General features: G+C 44.6%; 1 protein-coding gene across 1 annotated transcript in view; it reads left to right on the top strand.

Annotated features, from left to right (window-relative positions):
* The first annotated feature begins 949 nt into the window (after positions 1-949).
* The window catches only part of FOXP2 (forkhead box P2), a 624,730-nt gene continuing 619,453 nt past the window's right edge, over positions 950-6,226 (top strand). The window contains exon 1 of the mRNA XM_033192941.1: positions 950-1,369. The gene's annotated coding sequence lies outside the window, so the exon portion shown is untranslated. The remainder of the gene's footprint in view (positions 1,370-6,226) is intronic.

The raw sequence follows: 6,226 nt of genomic DNA, 5'->3' as shown, positions 1-6,226 counted from the left end.
GCGGAGCAGGCTCTGGCCGTTTCTTCTTTCCTTTCTTTCCGGTTACTTTTGCTCCCTCAGTCCCTCAGTCACTGATAGGACCCGTCTCGAAAACCTCGGACTCTCTAAGTCCCAGTTCGTCGGCCCCTTCCTTCCAAGCCGCGCCCCGGTGACCTGGGCTGCGCGACCATGAGGAAGCCCGAGAACTCCTTGGCCCAAGTGAGACAGGAACCAGGGCAACAATGAAGAGAAAGACACTCGGCCTCTCTCCGCCCCAGGCCGCAGAGGCGCACACCATGAAAAGAAAGGCCAACCAGCGCTTTAACGCACGCTCGGGTCTCCCTTTCCGACTACCATGTACTTTAACTCCCTGCCACCGAGGGCTTTGGATCCCTTCGAGGCTTTCTGCACTTCAAGTGGAATCCCCTGTTTCATTTGCCAGCAGCTCCGTCTGCTGAGAGGACGTACTTTGGGGACTGCCAAGAAGCAGCAGACACAACTCGGTTTTGCCAATACAGCATACGGTTTTGTTCTCGCCTCCCTCCCCACCCCCTTCCCTGACTCGCCGTCTGGGGCGAGCGGGAGAAGGCGGAGCAGGAGGTGGGGAGAGAGTGGGGGTGGGGGAAGATCTGGCACAGCACAAACAAGTTCTCCAGCGGGTTGTTTACATAGCAGGTGGACCTGACGTCAGCCAGGAGGCTCCGCTGCAAATCCGAACAATATTCTGCCCCGCGTTTCCCCCTCCTTAAAGAAGTTAGGGAACGGGGGGAGATAAGTGGACGGGAGAGAAAAGCATCCTAACCAGCTGGTTCCAAACCTCTTTTTGTATCAACGACAGTAACAACGCAAAGTAAAACAAAACAAACAAGTGGCCCGGCAGTACTTCAGAATCCTCTGCGGCGTCCTGTCCCCCACCCGGCCCCTCCGAGGAGAGGCAGCCCCGTGCGCAGTGTGTGTACAGTTCGCATTGCCAACAACACCCGCGCGCGGCCGGGTGCGCGCGCCTGCCAGCGCACACTCACACACATAGACACACAGACACACACACACACACACACACACACACACAGACAGACAGATCCGGGTGGGGGGAGCGGCTGCGCGAGACAGCGCGAGCCTCCGAGAAAGCGCGAGACACACCGGCGCGTGCAGCTCCGCGGCCGCCGCTTCGCCCCAGCTCTAGCCCCGCGCGACCCGTAGCCCGCCCCGGTTATTTATGCGGCGGCCGCGTCCGCCGGCTGCGGCTTTCTCGCCCCCCCCTCCCCGGGCTCGCCCCACACTCGCGGCAGCAGCTGCCCGGACTCGCGCGTGGGTGTGTTGTTTGGGGGCTTCTGCCTTGCCGCCGCGGGTGCCACCTCCTGGGACGCTGCCCACGGCGTCCCCGGTCGCGGTAAGTTTCTTGGCCCTCACTCTGGCGCGCTGCACCTCCGCACCCCACCCTGTCCCAGCCACCTCCACGCCGGGCCGGGCTGCGACTTTACTCTGCTCCGCGCTCCTCCCGTGGTGGCGACAAAGTTTCGCCCCAAAGGCAGCGCCCTGCTTGCCGGGGCGAGTGTGACATGTGTCAAATTTGGGCTCGGCGTTGGGGTCTCATTCCGGACCCAGCATCACCACTTGTTGTTCTTTTTAATTTTGCTTTGTGATAGGGGAAAAGGGGGTGGAGAGGGGAGACTTGCTGTTGGCTCTTGGATGATTTTTAGTTTGGAATATGCAAAATGTTGCTTCGTCCGGAGAGACCGCGGCTGGAGGAGAATGTGTGTCGAAACACCAGATGTGTGTTTGTTTACTCTCTTCTTTTTAATTGTTTGTTGTCTTTTCCCCTTCTTCCCCGCACCCTCCCCCACCCAACCTCGGGAGGAGAAACAACAGTAAAAACATCTGGTGGTTAGAAGCTCACACTTTATTGATCCCACTGCTGACCTTTATTTACTCAGTTGGCCAAGTGCACGCTTCTCGCGTCTAAGTTGGGCACTTCAGCGTTCATCTCAGAAGTACTTCTCCGGGAAGGAGAGAGAGGGAAAGGGGACACTCCTGTTTCTGGACTCAAGAAACTCTTGGGCCCTACTGACGCTTGGGATAACCGTGCATGGGGATAACTGCTGCCCCTGATCGCGCTCCTTTCCCTGTCCACGCATTAGCACGACCCACTTCCCCCGGGGTCTGGCCTGGTTTTACTTTTATTTCGCTTTGGAGAGGTCTCCTGGCTGTTTGTGGGTAGGTTTGGGGTGAAATCGCACCTCGCGGCACTTCGGGGAGGGGACGTGGGAGGAGCGCAGACACCTTTCGGAGATAGGGAGGGTTTCTCACTTGGCTGTTACCTGGAAGTCCACAGTGGCCCTGGCGGGCGGGCGGGCACAGCACGGGTCCGAACGCTCTTCGCGCTCGCGGCGGCGCACGTGCGGCGGCGGCGGCGCGGGCGGGACCCACTGGGTGGCCGCGCGCGCCGCCCGCGCGTTTTTCGCGCGCGTCTGCCCACCAGCGAGGCCGCAACGCGCCCTGACACCCGACCTCAGTGCGGACCCTCACTTGCTGTGGGTGTTGGGGCCTTTCTAGAGCAGGGAGGAAAAGTTATCCTCACTATTCTCAGACTCTGGAATCTCTTAGGTAAGTCTCTTAGGGCACCTGGCGGGTGGGGTGACGCTTTGATTAGAAGGAACGTGAGGGGAAGGACGGGTGCAAGTCTAGGGGTTGGAAAGTGGGGCCAGTGCGCGTTTTGCATAGGGATGAGTCAAGAGAAGTCGACCTGGCCATCGCTTGGGAGACTGCGCAGAATCCGGAATCCCCAAAGACCTAGACCCATCTGTGTATTTGTTTATTCAGCTTTTTAACCAACAGATTTAAACCACTTAATGGACAGCTGCTATCTGTAAGCCTCCTGTTCTCCCATCTACCACCCCCTTCCCCACACACACACATACACACTTTTTTTTTTTTTTCCATTTCATGTTAAAATCCAGTAAGTTTCTTGATCTTGAGGATTATTCCTGAAGTACTCTTTGCTCCCTGGTGGGCAGGCTTTGGCCATGCAAGGTGCGCTAGGTGGCCTGGGTGAGCTCTCAGAGGAGGATGGAGGGGGAAAGGGTACGAAGGACCTGTGGGAGTGTGTAAGGTGTGTGCATATGTAGTCATCATAGATCAGCAGTGCTTAAAGAGCTACCTCCCAACATGTCCAGAGTCTACTTGGAAGAATACTTAAGTAGTAGCAGGTAAGCCCAAGGGAGAAAGTGACGTCCTGTTGTCAAGCAGCTGAAGTGGACGTTTTCCAACTGGAAGTATTGGGAGAGATTTACTTTTAGAAAACAAAAGTTTGCCTGTAAGGCACATCTTTGCAGGCTCTCCTAACTTAAATAGTTTGTTTAGGCAGCAGCGGAGGCAAGAGGGATATGTTTAATAGCAAGTGTTAGAGGTCAAAACTGAAGTAAAGATGAGCTTTCAGTTATTTTTGTCTTCAAGTTTGCATTGTGGCATACCTTGGGAAATGTTTTATGTTGTCAAGGGGACTGTTTATCTTTTCTGTCACTATGAGTTATGGATCAGTACATTTCCAGTGTACTGGATTTTTTAAGTGTAGTGTTTGATGTTGTTAAACACAATTTCCAATTTTGATTTATTTTTATCTATATTAAAAGAGTGGGTGTAAAATTATACACACGGTGATCATTAGGGTCATACAATTTCGTATCAGTTTTAGAGCTTTTTTACTTACAAATTTGATTTATTTGTATTTATATTAAAAGAGTGGGTACAAAATTATATACACTGTGATCATTAGGGCCAATTTAATATTAGCTTTACAGCTTTTTAAAGGCCTCTTTTCTCTTGCCTGCTTAACTTCTTTCCTTCCTTCTTTCCTTTTATTTTTATTGCCTAACTAGACTCGTATTCAGTCGTCAGTCCAGTTAAATACTTCCTGAGGATACACGCCATTCCATTGTTATCTAAAATTAAGTGAAATAAATGTTTAATTGTGATTAAATTACTAACTTTGAAAGAGGAGACTAGAAACCTGATGAAACATCCCTGTAGGTGAGAGAGGACACTCAATTTAAAAAGATCATCTAAAAGTTCACTTTTAAGTACAAAAAAGAATGTGAGGATTTTTAAGGGAATAATTTTTAATTCAACTTAAATATATGTACAATTAATACTTTATACTTAGGTTGTTAAAATGTTACCAATATACTTCAGTGTATATTAGAATAAATACAGCAATCAAAGGAAACATAGACGTATGTTAATTATGAACTATTTATAATGTTCAGAATTGCCTGACTCATATTTTGGGATATTGTTTTTGTATAATTTATACTTGGGGTGGAAATAGGCCTTTAATTACATTATGATATGAAGAGATTTATGAAATGGTTGTGCCTGAATAAGCTGTACTTGGAGTTTCATTTCTTTGCATTTCTTATATTGCAGTGGTTTTACTTAAAAAAAAAAAAGATAAACCTTCATGATTTTCTAGAAACCTAAAATAGGGAGGAAATAGTTATATGTGGCACAACATAACAGTAGAAGAAAGGTGAACATTATATGTACATGTAATCTGTAATGAGAAGTTATATTTCCTTTGTACAAGCAAAATTTCAAACACATAAGTCTCTTTGCATAGCTATTAGAATTATACTTTATGAAAAGTATATTTAAGTATGTGAAAATAACTGCATGGTTTGATTGAGGTTCGTAGAGCGTGTAACAGTATAGTGAATGTAGTCAGAGAAATTATTTACCATTTTTATTTTAACAGAAGACATGAAGGATATAAAACTTAATTACATAAAAGGGATTTTATGTGTGACTTTTTCGGATTTCTGTCTAGGTCTGCCTCATCACCCTTGTTTGTTTTTGTGTCATGTTAAATCAGTTATTAGTTGTAATACTGATAGAATGATGAACATCATGTATTTTCTGCCTCTCTGAATTAAATTGGAAAGAGACCATTGACTTGTAAGAAGAGAATGAGATTGAGCACACAGGTCACTAAGAAGTTTTCTCAACATGATTGCTAATAGACAAAATTGTAAGTCAGTTTAATTCAGAAATAGTATCAATTATATTACAGTTGCTGAATGTTAATTATTGGCACATTCAAGCTATTTTTTCTTGAACTTTGTGATGAATGATAGTTGTCTTATTCATAAATGAATGGACCCAAAATGTTCTATTCTAACCGGTGCCAAAATTCATACTACTTTTTGATAAAAGAAAGCCTATATCTTAAAATAGGCCTAATGAGATTTTAATATTAGCACTGATTTCAAAAGCAACTTTATTTATGTAGCCCTTAATTCATAGAGTTCTAATAAATCCAACCAAGAAAAATTCCTCTTTATATTCTTAAAGATTCTGTAAAGGTAATCCCTGTGCTTGAAACTTTTAAAAAAACATGTTCCAGTGCTCATGGTCTGCAAATGATCTTATGCCTAATTCAAATTTTAAATGTTGTAGTTTAGTTTTGTTCCTTCCTTAGGTGGAATAAACATTTTCTTAGGTCCAACTATGTATCTCTTAGTATACTTGAACTAAAGTCCTAACAATTCTATAGTCTTTATTAAATAAAATAATTTACATTCTTGGAACATTATTTATTTTTTTCATAAGTCTTAGGTCATTTTCATTGCTTTCTTATGGAGTTATTCTAGACTTTTAGCTTCCTCATTTGATTTTCAGAACTTCAAAGTGGGCCCTGTAACATTTTTAACATCTTGACTAAGCATAGTTAGAAGGGTTGTCTAAATATGCCATCACATTTTTTTTTAGCCCAGCTTTAGTTATGTGAAAATTTATTATTATTGAATAACAGAAATACTCATATTGTAGGATACTCTTCCCTGTAGAATATTGTTTTCTTGAAGATATTATTGCCTGTAAAATAAATGAGTGCTTCCACTTGCTTACTTCCAAGTATTTTTTAATATACCATTTTGCTCTGCTGTGTGTATTTATCCATTCCCTGCCCTAAACTTCCCAGACGAAACAAACAGACAAAAAAGTGCCTAGCTGTGGTGAAATGTAAAGAAATAGTATGACCTAATGAAGAGGTTAGTAGTAGAATATTGAGAAGCTGGAGAGAGTTTTTAGAGAAGATTTAGATTTCTTACGTTGCAACACTTTTAGTATTAAAATTATAAAGTAAATTTATGGGTGTACAGTGATATATTTTCAGTAGTAATATTCATGAAAGCTAGTTTTTCTTTAAACAGTTGCCTTGGTAATTTGCTGTTTCCTCAAATGTGATATTAAG

The sequence above is a fragment of the Trachypithecus francoisi genome, unplaced genomic scaffold (genome assembly GCF_009764315.1).
Source record: "Trachypithecus francoisi isolate TF-2019V2 unplaced genomic scaffold, Tfra_2.0 Lachesis_group4, whole genome shotgun sequence".
NCBI lineage: Eukaryota > Metazoa > Chordata > Mammalia > Primates > Cercopithecidae > Trachypithecus > Trachypithecus francoisi.
Note: the sequence above shows the minus strand (reverse complement) of the source record. Positions and strands in the feature narration are given on the sequence as shown.